A 17,568-nucleotide genomic window follows, 5' to 3' on the forward strand; every position below is an offset into this window, starting at 1 on the left:
AGTTTCTGTCATGATTCCTTTTATCATTTCCAAAGTTTCTTCCATTGTTCCTTCTATTCATTCTATAGTACTTTTCTATATGTCCAAAGTGTTGAGATTTCAGTCATACACTTATTCAAATTATAGGTATCTACCGAGCATGTTGTACAATTAACAGTGTTAACCAAGCATTTCAGACACTACTGAGTTCTACAATTGCTACCGAGTCCCTTGGACAATATTTAGTTTATGTCGGGTAGTTATTAAAAAGTTATTGATTAGTAGTTTAAACCGAGCATCTCAATGTATGTCAAGTTTATAAGTGCAAACCGAGTTGTGCAGTGATTACCAAGCTCACAGTTACTGTAATGAGAGTCTAGTGTTAATTGAGCTACTTGGTGTTAACCAAGTGACTCAATTTATACCAAGCTCATAGTGATAGCATTGACCGAGCTATGTAGAGTGAATTAGGTGATTCAATTTATAAGCCAAGTATCACGGTATTCACTGAGTCACCAATGCAAATTGAGTTCAAGACTACTTGGAAATGATTAGTATGAACCGAGCTTCTATGAATACTAAGTGCATGATGATGCTGAGCATTGACAATGGACATTGAGTGTCAGAAACTCACCGAGCCAATCTTTATAACCTGAGTATCTTCATTTGGGCCAACTTTATGTATTTTGTGTAAACTTGTATTGTGTCCAACTTTGTAATTTATAAATTGGATTGGTATGTATGTAACATATTATATCACATCCAATATGAGAAAAATGATGATATGATGCAATATAACAAGTAGAGAAGAGATAAGAGAAAATTACCAAGGTTATAGTAGTATAAGAAGCAACAAAAATTTATCTATCACAACAAGGTGACTTCTATACTCAGAGGAATCTCATTCAGAAAACCAAGTTGCAGATTAGAGATCAACTACTATTTCATCCTAACTGGTGGATTAGTCAAATCCTTTAACAAGGTAGACCTAGCAGTCTTGTGTAAATCTCTTTACCAAGTGCATACTTCACTATATGTTTGTAAATCCTTTTACAAGGTGGACCTAGTAGTCCTTATTACTCCTAACAAGATAGATCATCAAAAGTGATCATTGTAAGCCTTAACAGGCCAACTTTATATTGTAGTGCTAAAGCTTGTGGGTATCATCCCCACCCCAATTTTACTTTTTATTTGTAAGGTTTTTGGGTCACCAAATTGTGTTTCATAGCATTATGAATGTTTTAATATTTTGAATTTCTCATGGATACAATTAGATCAGAATACACATGATGGATTAATTGCTAATCAAGGATTAAGTTTTATAAGTTACTGATTCATCCCTCCCCTCTTAGTAACATAGCCTATCATAATATTTCTAACAATTGGTATCAAAGCATTATGGTTCTCATAGAAAAGATTAACAACTTGAGCAAAGATCAAAGGCTATTGAGGTATTCAAACTTGACAAGGCTATTGACAATGAGAAGGTAGATTTGGAATTAGCTATTAGACAACTCAAGAAAGAAAAAGAGCAACTCCTTCAATCCTTGAAAAAAAGAAAAGAACTTGCAATCTAGATGAATAACCAACTCTATATTGAAGAAAGAATTGAAGACATCGACTCAAACAATTCAGATGAAGCTGATGAAGCAAACAAAGAACTATTTGAAAGGAATAGTACTCTTTAAGAAGAAGTGAAAAAACTAAGAAGAGAGTATGAAATTCAGTCAGTAAGGTTGTGTGAAGTCATAGAAGAGAAAAACAAGATAAAAGAAGAGATAGAAGGAAAAAACAATGAAATTTAGTACCTATCCCTTTAGTAGATAGATTTCATTGATCAACTCACCAATGCAAATAAAGAAATCATGAATCTAAGATTAGAGAATGAAAGATCGTAGAATGATCTAAACATTAAAAGGAAAACTAATGAGAGAATGATGAAATCTAAAGTAGAAATGAATTAGTTGAATGAGCAAAGCCATTATAGACAAAAAAAGAGAGTAAGAATTGGATATACAAAAGAAGGTGAATCATCCAAACAAGGAGCTCAAAAGAATCAAAGACCTACTTGCAATCACTGTGGTAATATAGGTCACACATCAAACAAATGTTGGAGCAATTGGAAAGAAAAATTCAATGGAAAGTGCTAAAATTTTAATTAGCATGGACATAGGACAAATGAATGCAAAGAGAAACCTAAATTTGAAGGCAAATGTCACAAATGTAAGAAGCATGGGCACAAGTCATCATATTGTAACACTAAGATATTGAACCCAACAGAGCAAATTGTAAAAGCTATATTTGGTTGGGACTATAACACTTGGTGTAGATGTCATTCATTACTGTGGAGAATTTCAACACATTGGAATGAACTATGTAAAATATCATATGAGGACAAGAGATACTACTAGAAGATGTTTGATTTGTACATAACTTGGTTGTCTTGCCAAGAATTTTATGAATACTAGAAGAACTGAAGATGAAAAGAAGGCAAAAGATGATAACATCATAAAGCAGATGAGACAACAATGGGTTCCAAAATCTTTTAAAAATACAAGTATGAGAACTAATGAAGATGTCACTCAAGAATTGGGTGACTCCACCATTTCCACTTGATACCTCATAGGAGAACTAGAACTATGATTTTGAAGAAAACATCTCACATCAGTTCCAGTTAGTAAGGTTGAAAGATCCAAATCAACTTTCAAGATGCAAAGGGATCACCTAGTAAAATATGTTAGTCATTACCAAGTGAGGTTGGGTTACTAATTTACCAAGTGAGGTCAGGTGTTGAGCAAGGTTGGGAGTAACTAAGTTCTATGTAGTTACCAAGTCATGAAAGTCTATCGAGCATTCAATGCAAGCATAGTTGATGACAATCTGTCATTTGAACAAACAATCGTACCAAGAATTTGTGGAAAAATTTGATGAAAAAGGGTGAAATCAAAGTTATTTCTCACTGCAAATTTTCAAGAGCTATCTATGCAGAGAGATCTTCAGAGCATTCAAGCAATTTGAGCAAATTGTTACCAAAATATTTTCTCAAACCCTGCCGAGTGAAGATGGCATCCACTAGTAGCAAATCAAAGAGAGGTTCAAACATGTTAGTTCAAGGCATGGAATGGAGGGCACTAGACTTTAAGTTGACTCCTGCGTTGCAGAAACCCTAGATCTGAATAGAGCTCAATTGCAAATTCCACCAAAGGTACTATTAATCAATGATATTCGTTTGCATTTCAAATGTGTTATTCAAGACATTGGAACACTGGAGATGGATGAATCATTGAAAGGATTATGCATTAATGGTGTGTTGAAACCTGAGCATCAACATCTTGAAACAAAAGTTTTAACTCACATTCTGCATATACTATAGGAATTTCAAGTAAAATGGATAGATATATTCTCAGTCTTGTGAACAATGGTCAACTCTGGTTGGAACAAACCATTTCAATAACCAAGAAGATGATCCATAGGATCACTAGTCTTTCCATGTTGACAAAAGAAAAAATTAGGGTTAAACTGGAGAAGAAAACCCTTGCCAAGTGCGATGGAAGGGGAATGAAGATTAGTTGTGTTACTAACATGGAACTCAAGTTTGGGATACATGTCATCGCTCATAAGATATACAACTCAAGCAAATTAAATAGAATATCATGTGAAGCAGTGGAGTTGGATTACAAGGTAGTTAAGAATAACTTGTCACTTGACCTTATTGAGCTGATATTGAACCAGTTCAACAAGAACATGGAAAGTATAAGAACTTTAAAGAATAATCCATGTAAGTTCAATTCACTTTTGACTTGCCTATTTTTCTATGTTCAAAATTTCTTCTTGGTAGCTCCTATTTTCATTGAGCTTAGTTTTCAAGATTTTTATAGTGAAAATGCTAAATTTGTTGAGATTGTTAGGGTTGTATATTATTGTTTTCCTTTTTTAGAGAAAACCCTAGCAATTTTTCCCTAGTTTTGATTATTTTATTGGTATCCTAAGTGTAGGGTTCAATGCTCTAGGGTTTTTATTTTTGTTTCATATTGCAAAATCTTCATGAAGTTATAAGTTTAAGCCCTAACCGTAGGCCATATAAGTGAGTGGGTTTTCATTTTTTTAAAATACATTGTTTCTTACAATGTTACGATAGGGGGTTAGTGGAGTATAGCAAGTGAGGTTTTTAAATCTCCCAATCTCACGATTAATGTTGTGTCATGGTGTCATGAGTGAGAAAATAAGTCTTCCTGATCATATGATTCCCTTTATATTATATGATCATGTATTAGTTTAAAAGGTTTGCATTGCAACTATCTTCAATGTTATGGCAAGGAGGTTTATTGCGGTGTTGGGAACAATGAAATAGGTTGCTACAATACTACAAAAAGGTGGACATCAAAGGATTGTAAAGGAAATGTTGAGATGTTGCGATGATATGGTGGCTTATGGTCGTAAGATCGTAAAGAAGAAAAAGGCAAATAAAAGGTGATGTGCTATCAGATAGGTGTCCATTTCGTAATTGGTTAGAAAAAATGTACAAATGCCAGATGTATGCACTATCAGGATCAGTGGGACTAGAAAATGATATTATAATATGTTCTAAGTGGCAAACAGTGGTCTTTGATCTTATGATGAATGGTTCATCATGAGATCTCAGGGTTGTAAAAGGTGTCTTCTGATATTACAATTAAGATGTGGTCGTAAGATCACACATGAAAAATGTTAAGTTGTCGATGCTATGGTGTGAAGGGTTAAAGGTTTTTCATGACATCATAAAAGCTTGAGAGATCACAATAAGATGTTACGAAAAGGTGAATGTAACTGTGATCATAAGATTGTAGGTTAAGAAAGGATAATCAACAATGCTATGAAGTTGTTTGCCATGTGACCGCAGAGGAAGATAAAGTTAGTGCTAATGTTATTACAACAAAGGAATCATAATATCATAAAGGATTCTGCCATTATGTTCGACTGGTTGACGAGGGTTTTTCAAAGGGTTTTTGTAAGACCAGAAAACTATTTTTGCAACAATAAGATGTTACAACAGGTCTTTTCATCTATCTTTTTCATAGCATCGTAGGCCCTACTTTGACATTAAAATAAAAGTCATTTCTTTGAGTTGGAAGCAATAATAAACTTCTCGACCAATAGGATATGAGTACAATGCAAAAAGTGCTTTGTTGGATAGTAATGGTGATGCTCCATTGAGTTGATAGAATGGATTGATATCGTATTTCAAGCATGCAGAAATCAATGCAAAGTGAACGATGATTTGCATATATTAATTTTTGAAGGTTTTCTCTTTTCACATTCATAGTTCACCATTTGTAAAGAGAAAGTATTTGAGTAGTTCCAAAGTTTTTAGTCCATTCTGATTTGATACTCTAGAGCTTCTTGAGAATAGAGCAGTTACTATATCTAGTATTTATCTGCATACTATCAAAATGTCTAATAAAGAAGTAGAAGAGATTCAAGCCTCAGACATGGCAGTTTTAGAAACTTCAACCTCTAAAGGAGGCAAAACTAGATAGAAGAAACCAAAAAGATTGGCTGAAGAATGGATAAAGCTTTTTCCAGGTTCCTCCAATGCAAATTCTGTAGATGATCAAGCTTTTATTGACCCATACACCCTATGCAGAGATGCCATATGCCTTGGTGTTATGGGTTTTGAATTTTTTAGATATTTCTATCATAACAAGGAGAAGAAAATTCCTGTATGCAACCTGTGGAAGAAGAACCTTGCCAAGTTGATATTTCTAGAGGTCTTTGTAGATGTAGACTTGATGAAGGCCCTGTTTTAGTGTTATAATTTGACCACAAAATCTTTCCATAGGAGGGATGGAACTATCCTCTATACCCTAGATTGAGAATCATTCATTTAGGCTTTTGGATTAAATGGAGCTATGGGTCAGCCTATAGATTTGAAGGATTTACAGAGGAAATTTGAAGCAAACACCAAGGCATACACTGGGAGATCATGTTACAATATATTCCCATGGACCTAAAAGAAGTGGGTGATTATCCTAAGAAGGTTGACAAGATGATGCCACTAGACAAATTCAAGAATTATTTTGTTAAAACTATATATGGTGTTCATAAAGTGGTGGGTAGGAATGGGTTTGATATGGTTTATGGGGTAGAATTCATAATTGCAAGAGATTTACATGATGCCTACCATGGTGGGGAATATTATTATGTCAATCATATTCTAGAAGTAATAAGAGAGATAATAGAGTGAGGAATTAAAGGATTTCACCGTGCATCACTATTCACTGCTGATGCACCTAATTCTATACAAGAATATAGGGTACGTAAGCTCTGATTTCATCATTCGAACTTTTGATATAAATGGAAGACCACTAGTGCAGTTATGGACACGGGTATGGGATCACAACACTTATCATTTTTAGATTCTGTATATTTTTTCAATAATTTTAGTGTTGTAATTATGAAAATGTTAGATCCAGGATATTTTAGGGCTCTTGATATATTGAAGGGCCTTTTGAGACTAGCCCTACTTCCTAAGTTAAAGAGACTTGACCATAATTGGGGAGATATTTTCCTATTTCCCATATTTTTCGTTAATGAGAGTCTATGGTTGTCCCCAACCACCCCATATATTGCCTAAATTTATCCCTCCTAGGCTAGGAATAATTAAATTTATATGTCAACTATTCATGGTCAATAGGGAGTATTTAGGACCCAAGGTGCATAGAGGAACCTTTTTATGTAGGTGTTTTAGGATTGGTAATTTTACAATTGGCAAGGAGGTCCTAAACCAAATCCACTCTTTTCTTCACCATTACAATTTGTGCACTGGCCCTTATAGAATGTATGACTTTGATGATTGGATGAGGGTCGCCCTTAATGAAATGAGGAGTTATGTATTGCTAAGCACCAAGGAGCTGCCTCATGAGGATATTATTCCAAACATAGTGGTAGAGGGTGAGGCAATTGAAGCTAACAAAGCTTGATGATGTCATAAGGGTGGAGAAAGAGTTGAAAAGAAGAGATCCCCAATTTGTGGGATTCTACATGGATATCCCTTATCCTCAAAGGATTAGAAAGATGATCATGGACCATGCTGAGATCATGGCTAAAATGTCATAGGGCCCAATAGGAGTAGAAGGTAGAGTTTTCCCTGACAGCCCTGAGCCAGATGTAACCCTTGAAGTAGAAGAGGAAGATGCTTCTCAAGAATCATGGATGGCAAAGGGAAACAAAAGATAGAATATTGTCCACATCCCTGCTTAGGTTAAGCTAAGGACATTACAAATTTTACCAGGAAGTAGTTAGTATTTTGCTGACTTGAGAAAAAATTATTTACAAAATAGAGTTAATGCAATAGAAAATACTCTCACAAACTTAGAACTAGCAGCAACAAGGCTAGATGATAGGATTATCCAAGCTCAATAGTTCTTAAAGGATGATGAATTCATCAAACTGAATTCAAGAGCTTCTTATATAAAATAAAATAGAGTGAACTTGTGTTGAAAATGAAGCCAGGAGAGTCTGGTGAGCAGAAGATGGAACTGATTGAGAAGCTACAAGCCTATGATCCTAAGAGTGAAGTAATGACTCCAGAGGAGGCCAGGGACCTACTCTAGAGAAGTGGCATGTTACTAGTGCCTGGATGGGATTTGGAACAAGCATTTATGCTTGATCAGATAAGGAGGCACGAGAGTGCCATTTCTTATGAGGCAATTGGTGCAAATGAATTGAAAAGAGGGACTAGTTTCAATATTGATACCAAATGCCTCATAGTTTGGAGTACAAACCTAGCCTCAAATAAGCCAAAGTTAATGGATTTGCAAAGTACTGAACAAGGTAACATGATTGTATGTACTCTGTAGGGTACCTTTGGCACATAAATTTCAAAGGCATTAAAACATTTTTCATTTATGGAAGAAGCCAAGGTAGAGGAAATGGAAACAAAATTATCCAAATCCATACATGATTACATTGATGTCAAGAAGCTCTATGAAGATGATTTTAGGAGAAACTATGTGTATAAAGAGAAAATTGCATAACTTGAGGCTAAGATTTAGGAACTTGAGAATTAGGTTGCATCTCTCAAGGAGCAACTTGCATAGGCAAAATAGAGGGTTGTTCTAGTTTAAAGAGAAGAGGAACATGAAAGACAACAACTAGCCAAGAATACTATTGAGGCCCCAATGCAAACAGAGGAAATGGAAGAAGAGGAGGCATCAGAACCAAGAAGAATGAACATTGATGATTCATCCACTCAGCAGGGAGGAGATATAAGAACAAGTGTCCTTAGAAGTATGATGAGTCACATAATTAAAATGTTGAAAAATGTGTCTCAATAGGCTCATCATTTTTATGTTGCTTTACAAAGTGCTGAGCAATTTTGCAATGAGGCAATATCATGGCTATCACCCACTTTCAATCTTTGGGGGGCATATATTCAATTCCTAGAGAGGCTAATTGTATTGATGGCTAAGAAGCTAGATTTTCCTAACAAAATAATTATAGTGAATGATGGATTAGATCTAGTGAAGGAATTGATGGGTTTCTTCACCGAAAAATTGCAAGCTATAAAGGGAAAATTGAATGTTTTATCTCAAGAAATACAACCCTATATACCATCAATTTTGGATACTACTAGCACAATGAAAGACTAGAAGGACTTGTCATCTTCATTTGAAAATATTTTGACCCAAGAGGCTACAATGTCAATTTTCATAGATGTTTCAGATATCCCATATAATAAATTGATTGATTCCCTGTTTAAGGCAGGAATAGATTTAAGTAAATTTATTGTTGAATCTAAAGAAGTCATGGATGCCAGGTGGACTAAGGCCACTCAAGGCTTACAAGAAGTAAAAGCTACATAATGGTCCACCAAGAGAGAAATATGTGTATGGGAAGCATTAGGAGAAATGAAAGCTCTACTAATAGGACGTAGTTGAGATATTTTATAAACAAGACAGATAAAGTACAAGGAGAAGAAAAGATCAAAGGTTTGATATAAATGTTTTTCTACCATCTCAAGTAATCTTTTTTTATCATTTTTTGGAAGAATGTACTGTACATTTATTGTTCCCATCTTCCAAAAATTTTTGTGTATCCATTAAATTTTTGACATGTGTCCTCCTCTCATTTGTAGCTTGTTGCAATCCTATATATGGATTTCCAAGATGAGGAGTAGAGGTTGGTTGTATGTAGAATTTTTCACATATATCATGTATTATTTTGTAGTTCATCCATTTGTTTTGTAGTCATTTGAAGGAGTTCATTTGTATGCATACTTGAATACAAAAAGTGAGCATTTGGGACTAAAGGCTTTGTCTCTGTGTCATATTATGATTTTTATTAATAGTATTAAGATTTAAATGAGAAGGATTTATCCTTAATTATCATTATCTTTGAAATTTTATTTCTTTTTCATATATTTGTTGCCTTGGGACCGAATGAATAAGTTTTCCTTTAGTTTAATGCAATTCAAAAGATTTTATATCTCTTATTGATTGCTGCTAATTTAAAGAATTGGGTAATTGCCTTCTATAATTGATAAGGTTTAGGGTTTGTGAAAAGAATGACAATCAGAATGAAACTTAGAGTTTAATGTTGACACTTTTAATCACAAGTTGATTAGAAAGGTCCAAATCTACTAATCTTTAACTCTATATCCCATTGAATAAGGTACTGGTCCAGTCCAAGATTCAAGGTTACTCTGATGATTCATTTCATTGCAGAACATTCACAACAAAAAATCAATTTACATTTTAATGTATCAAGAAATTAAGTGCTGGTCACCACTTATTTGCATTTACTTTTCTGATTATAGTTAGCTACTATTTTTAGAAGGTTTATCAACAAATTATAGAAGAATATAGACCATTTCTACTGTAAGGAATAATCTTAAAAGAGAAAGTGTTAAGATTAATTAGATTAATTCTTTAGGTTTGCCCGCCTTGGCCCTACAAAGCCAAAATTGAAGTGAGTCCTAATGACTTTGTTAATGATTGGCCCAAAACAAAGTTTTAACCTTGCTGAGTATAGGACTTAGCTACTTCTTAGGCTTGTCCCTGGCTTTTTTTCTAGGTATCAAGTTTAAATTACCTTGATATGTTCCATTCCAGAAAGAGCTCCAACACTTCCCATCTAAAGGTATAGTAGTTTGGAGTAAAGATGTACCTATTTTTTATCAGATTAATGAGTATATTGATGAAAAGGGAGAGAACTAACTACATTGATGCATTCAAAGAAAAGATGAATAACAGATTCCAAATTTTGAAGAAACTAGTTCAAGACTACAAAAATGATGTTTGTTTCATGGTTGATAGTGACAAAGTATAGATTCAGGCAATAAAACCAAGGATACTATGGGTAAAGCCTCTTGGTTATGAGGTAGACATTGATGAAACCAAGGACATTATTGAAGTATTGATTAATGAGCCTATTGACCCTAAAGCTACATACTTTGGCACTTATGATGAGGCAAAGGCTAGAATTTAATTAGAAATCAAACACCCTCAGGCAGTCAATAAAGGAAAGAAGAGAGTTGCAAAACTGAAAACTAGTTCCACTCTTCTATTGGCTCAAGGCAAAGGAGAAGATGAAGAAGTAGAAGATGAAGAGAAATTAGAGGATGAAGAGCCACTAAAGAAGAAAAGTAAGGTAATCATTACCAAGCCCGCCAAGACATCTACTGTTATGTTTACCAAAAGATCATCTAGGAAGAAAGTAGATAAAGAAGGAGGAGATGTAATCATCAAGAGGCCTCCACCTACTTTTGAGGAAAGAATGACAGAATTAGAATCTAGATTTGGCATAACAAATTTCAAGGCATTGAAGTATGAGACTAGGACTATAGAAGAGAAAAGGAAAATAGAAGATATATTAATAACTAAAATGGGTAAGTGGAAATATTCCCCAAACTAGCTTGCTTAGAAGATTCCAAATATTCTAATGGAAAAGGTCAAGCCAAGATGGGAGAATGCCATGAAAACCACATTAGATATATATGAGAAAACCCTAAGGAAACTCATGCCAAATTTAGATAACAAGGAGGTAAAGGAATCTTTAAAGAAAAATGAAGAAAATCTTACATTTAGATTCAACACGTGTCTTATATTATTGAAAGAAAGTGAGTGTGTAGTGAAGAATTCTACAAACACATGGAAGAATATTTATCTTCTTCACAAGCCAAGTGATTTTGTAGTTAGTGTCTAAGATGATGAAGACTAACCTAGTAAAAATAGCCGCAGTAGTCATAGCCTCACTTCCTCATTCTCCAATCAAAGCACTAAATATACCAAGCCTAGAGAAAGCTTCAACAGGATTGATTGTGGCAAACATAGTTGGCACAAGCACTCAATCAATTTTTGTACCCATCTAGCTTAGCACCACATTGAAGAAGTGACAAGCACTTCATCTACCGAGTAGCTGACACATCCTTCTACATCAATTTTAGTAACTCTAGGTATTTCTACTATTGATATTTTCAACAATGAGTACAATATCTACATTTTCAGCGAGCCCTACCACTTCTAAAATTATTTCCATTCCTAGCATGCAATTAATAAGTGCAAAAACACTTGAGACCAAGCCTCAATCGAGCACAAGATTTTTGGGTAAATGTAAAGAGAATGAAGAAGATATAGATCTTGATGGGGAGATTATTACTCCTAATTGGAACATCTCAAATCTCAATCTTGATTAGATGCATGTTTTTGGAGGAATTCTTTCAAAGAAAACCAAGCAACAGAGACTTAGAGAAGAAAGGAACAAGGAATTCCAGATCGTGCAGAGGTTGATACTTCTCAACCAATTTTGAACCAGTTAGCATAGGTAGTCCAAAAATTCAATAATGATTTGAATGAATAAGAAAAATTGTTGTAGAGAGCTGAGAAGAAGTTTGAGAATAAGGTTTTGGAATTTATTGCTCAACAAATTGCTATCCATCAAGTAGAATTATCTACTATTCTAGGCTCACTAGAGACCTCTTACAACAATGTGACTTTACTATTTGGTAAACTCTATGATATATCAATTTTCACTAAGGAAATAAAAGATAAACTATTAAAGATTGAATCTGAAGGCAAGTGCACATTAGTTACAACTTGACCCAAGCTACAACTCTTCTGATTACACCAAGATTAGATTCCTGACTAATATGTAGGAAAAATTTTTGAGAGAAGAGGCAAGAATAAGAGCCACATTGATAGATATATAGAATAGGATTCTCCCAAATATGGATACATTTCAGAAATAAATTGCACATGCTAAAACACTAATCCATGACAACAACTTCTCCATTGCAGACCACATGATTGAACTATTAGCAGAAGTGTAGATTGCATTGCACACATGCAAGGTTTTGCAAGAGAATTGGAACAAGACTTTGAAACTTATCTTAAAGGTACATTCATATTTCTTGTCACATTTGGCATTACTATATAGTATATATAGCATAAATCTTTAGCATTAATGTCCAAGGGGGAGAAGATTGAAGATTGTAGAGAACATGTATATTATAAAAAAGGGGAGAAGATGTATATATCAGATGTGAAAAGATGTAAAGTATATTGTGTATTATATATGGGGGAGAATTACTATATTATTCATGTATAGAAATACATCTATTACAAAACCAATTTTGAAAAATTTCAAAAACAATATACTCTACTGAGTTGGAGACATAAGGTGATGGATAAAGGTGTTCTTGAACTTTTTAAATTTAGTTTTGACTGATAAGTTTTTTTCACTAATGCCAAAGGGGGAGATTGTTGAAATTTTAGACATGTTTGTTATTAGTGACATACATTTATTCAGATTGTAAGTATCTACCGAGCATATTGTATAGTTAACAGTGTTAACCAAGGATTTAAAATGCTACCAAGTTCTATAGTTGCTACCGAATCCCTTGGACAGTATTCAGTTTGTGCTAAGTAGTTACTACAAAGTTATTGATCAATAGTTTAAATCAAGCATCTCAGTGTATGCCAAGTTTATCAGTTGAAACTGAATTGTGCAGTGCTTATCGAGTACACAATTACTGTGATGAGAGTCTAGTGTTAAACAAGCTATTCAGTGTTAACTAAGCTACTTAGTTTATATCAAGCTCATAGTAATAGCATTGACTAAGCTATGTAGAGTGAATCAAGTGATCCAGTTTATATGTCAAGTTTCATAGTATTCACCGAGTCTCTAGTGCAAACCGAGTTCAAGACTACTTGGAAGTGATTAGTATGGATTGAGCTTCTACATCTATCACAATGCTAAGCATCGATAGTGGATACCGAGTATCAAAACCTCATCAAGCCACTCTTCAGAACCCAAGTATCTTCATTTGGTCTAACTTTGTGTATTTTATGCAAATTTGTATTGTGGTTGACTTTGTAATTTGTAAATTGGATCGGTATATATGTAATGTATTGTATCACATCCAATATGAGAAAAATGATGATATGATGCAATATAACAAGGAGAGAAGAGAGAACAATTAATTACAAAGGCTACATTAGTATAAGGAGTAGCAAAGATTTATCCATCATAGCAAGGTGATTTGTATACTTAGAGGAATCTCATTTAGCAAACAAAGTTTTAGATCAGAGATCAACTACTGTTTCATCCTAATAGGTGGATCAGTCAAATCCTTTAACAAGGTAGACCTAATAGTCTTGTGTAAATCTCTTTACGAAGTGCATACTTCATTGTATGTTTGTAAACCCTTTTGCAAGGTGGACCTAGTAGTCCCTATTGCTCCTAATAGGATAGATCATCATAAGTGATCATTGTAAGCCTTAGCAGGCCAACTTTATATTGTAGTACTAAAGATTTTGGGTATCATCTCTAACCTAGTTTTACTTTCTATTTGAAAAGTTTATGGATCACCAAATTGTGTGTCATTATCAGAGCCTGAGTTTCTACATTGGGAGCTTTGGGTATATTAGAATGTCACTAGTGTTAACTAGTTGAACAAAAAAGAAAACTTTAAACTATTATATGTACTTTTATCAAACTAAAACTTGAACTAGATGAACTGAAACAAAACTAAAAATTTTAGTTGTAGTTTTTTCATACTTCAACACTTAGTTGTCAAACTGAAAATTATACTTAAACCCAAACATAGGCAAAGATGAACATTGAAACTTATTTTGTTTTCAAAACCATGTGTCTTTTATATACATGCTTATAGTAGTATGCTTTATGGTTTTTTTAGTATCATGTATCTTGGACATTATTGTAGGATGGTATCTGGGACAAGATCTTCCATTAGAGGCCATAGGCTTGGCTATGGTAGAGGCCATGGATGAGGTAGAGCTATCAGTGTACATGAGTTTGTCCGCAAAGGCCCCATTCAGGAAGAGAATAGGGAAGAGCATATCAGTGAGCAGCAGAAAGAGAATAGGGAAGAGCATATCAGTGAGCATCAGGAAGAGAGCCACAAAGAGTAGCATGCTAACTTTGAGGAGGTGGATTTGAGGCAAATGATGCAGAACATTATTTATCACCTACCTCCTATTCATGATTAGGATAGAGCACATTAGGTAGGACATGAGCATAGACCCAGGTCTAGGAGTCCTCAGAGAGATCATCATAGATCCATAGTATCTACTTAGATGAAGGACCTTATGAGGACCAAGGTCAAGCCCATTAATGGGCATGGTTTAGGATATGTAGCTGAGTAGTGGTTTATTACTCTTGATATGATTTTTTTCTATGTAGGAATTTGACAGTAATGTCAAACCACAATTTTCCATTACCACCCTGGAAAAATTTGGAGCCACTTGGTGGAATATCAAGGAAAAGAAGCTAGGCATAAATATGAATAGTGTCACATGGGAGATATTCTTGGAGAGTTTCTATGAGAAATTCCTACTAGAGGAATAGAAGCAACATAGAGAAGATAAGTTTCATAACTTGAGACAGTACACTATGACCATTATAGAGTATGAGGGAAAGTTCTATGAGCTCATGGCCTTTTTAGGATTCATTGACAACCCAACACAGTTGGAAGAACATTTCATTAGAGGCTTGAACAACCGTATAGTTGGGGGTGTTAAGGTATTTGAGCCTAAAACCCTCAAGGATGCAATACATCAAATCATCCTTGTAGAGCAGAGTGTCAACATTGGACATGGAGGTTTTTTGGGAGCACCTACAACATCAGGATCTAAGGGAAACCACAACTCAAGTGGGAACAAGAAGCCTCATTTTCCTAAGGGGAATCAGTATCAGAAGCAACAGCCTCAATAGTCACTGTAATAGAAAGGATCATACCCTTAGGGACAGAGTGGTGGTGGTGGTTCTAACTCAAAGAACAATCACAATCCTTAGCGCAATAAATGAAATCAACACTCTTAGCCTACACAAAGTAGTCAGTCTTTTACTAGTAGGGATAACCACCAATAGTTGAATGCACCACCTATAGGGAGAGGATCTAGAAAATGTACAGGGTGTTATATGTGTGGGCATCTTCGACACATTGTAGGTCATTTTCCACAGTGAGCACCTTAATATTCAAGTCCTAGGCTAGCAACATCTGAGCCTATAGTTAGATATGTAGGTAGAGCTCATAGGGTTTTTGCAGTAGTTGATTACCATTAGGTGGACCATCAAGGGACCATGGTTGAGACTATGGGAGCTATCCGAGGTCCACCTCTCTTTGTATTATTTGACTTAGGTGCCACAAATTCTTTTATTTCACCATCATTAGTTGCTAAGTGTAAGATGGAAGTAGTTAAGCAAGATCATGGTTGGCAAGTGGAACTAGCCTCAGGCACTAAGGTTTCCATAGATTCTATAGTTCATAAGTGTGGGCTTAGCATAGGAGGGTTTGAGATTGTAGTTGACCTTCGAGTTATTCCTCTTGGCTCCTATGATTTTGTCTTAGGTATGGATTGGCTTGGCTCTCATAGAGATAGTATAGACTGCAAGAAGAAGACCATTACGTGTTAGGATGACCAAGGGAAGGATGTGGAGATTATGGGGATACCGAGGTCTATATCTGTATGGATGATTTCTGCTATGCAATTGACGTGGAGTTTTCATAAGGGATGTTAGTTATTTGTTGTTAAGGTAAGTGAGCTAGATGAAGAAGATCTTGCAAGAAAGACTCTAGATCACCCTATTTTACAAGAGTATGTGGATGTCATTCCAAGTGAGATTCTAGGCATGCCCACAAAGAGAGATATTGATTTCTACATTCACCTCATTCTAGGAGTGGAGCCTATCTCTAGAGCTCCTTATTGTATGACCACTCAAGAATTAAGTGAGTTGCGCTTACAACTAGAAGAACTTTTGGCCAAGGGTAGTATCCCACCTAGTTTTTCACCATGGGGAGCTCTAGTGCTCTTTGTGAAGAAGAAGGATGGTTCTTTAGGCCTTTGTATTGAGTATAGATAGCTAAATAAGGTGACAATAAAGAATAGGTATCCTCTACCAAGGGCTGATGATTTATTGATCAGATCAAGGGAGCTACAATGTTCTCCAAGATTGACCTTAAGTCAGGATACCATTAGCTTTGCATCACAGTAGTACCTTTTGGGTTGACAAATGCTCCATCAGTTTTCATGAGCTTAATGAATGGAGTGTTCTATTCCTATCTTGACAAATTTGTACTTGTGTTCCTTGATGATATACTAATATATTCTAAATCCCAGAGGGAGCATGAGGAACATCTACATTTGGTTTTGCAATGCTTGAGAGATAATCAACTTTATTCCAATGCGACGAAGTGTGATTTCTTTCAATCAGAGATACAGTAGTTAGGGCATGTCATATTAGGTGAGGGTATCTCTGTAGACCTTGTAAAGATCTAGGCAATAGTAGATTGGCCTACACCCATTACTGTGTTAGAATTTTTTAGTTTCATGGGTCTAGCTAGTTATTATCACAGATTTGTCCAAAAATTCTCCAAAATAGAACATCCTATCACCTCCCTTTAGAGGAAAGGAAAGAAGTTTCTATGGATCGAGAAATGCGAGGATGCATTTTGAAAGCTCAAGGAGCTTTTGACTAGTGCACCAATCTTAGAAATACCTGATCCAACAGGTGATTTCATGGTGTGTACAGATGCTTCCCTTGAGGGGATTGGAGTGGTTTTCATGCAAAATGGATGGGTGATTGTATATGAATCATGCAAGCTCAAGGATCATGAGCTGAATTATGCTACAAAAGATCTTGTGTTAGCAATAGTAGTTCATACTTTGATGAGATGGAGACATTTCTTGTTGGGGCACAAAATTGAACTACATAGTGATCATTGTAGTCTTTAGTACATTTTCACACAACCTAATCTAAATGCTCAACAGAGGCAATAGATTGAATTTTTGTGTGAGTACGACCTTGAGGTGAAGTAAATTTAGGGGAAAGAGAATGTGGTAGTAGATGCTTTGAGTTGCAGGAGACATGTTATATCATCTATGACTCTTAGTGTTGATTTGAGCAGTCAGATACTTCAGGCACTTCCCACCAATTCTTAGTATCTAGAGGTGTGTAGAGAGATAGATTCAAGGAGACATTTGGAGGGTAAGTTTTCAAACTATGTCCTAGAGTTAGATGGCCTTTTGAGACATTCAGGAGGCATTTATGTATCGCTATAGGATGAGGTTCGCACATTGATCCTCTCAG

This window comes from Cupressus sempervirens, chromosome 3 (genome assembly GCF_028749045.1).
Source record: "Cupressus sempervirens isolate cs-2001-9-10 chromosome 3, ASM2874904v1, whole genome shotgun sequence".
NCBI classification, from domain to species: Eukaryota; Viridiplantae; Streptophyta; class Pinopsida; order Cupressales; family Cupressaceae; genus Cupressus; species Cupressus sempervirens.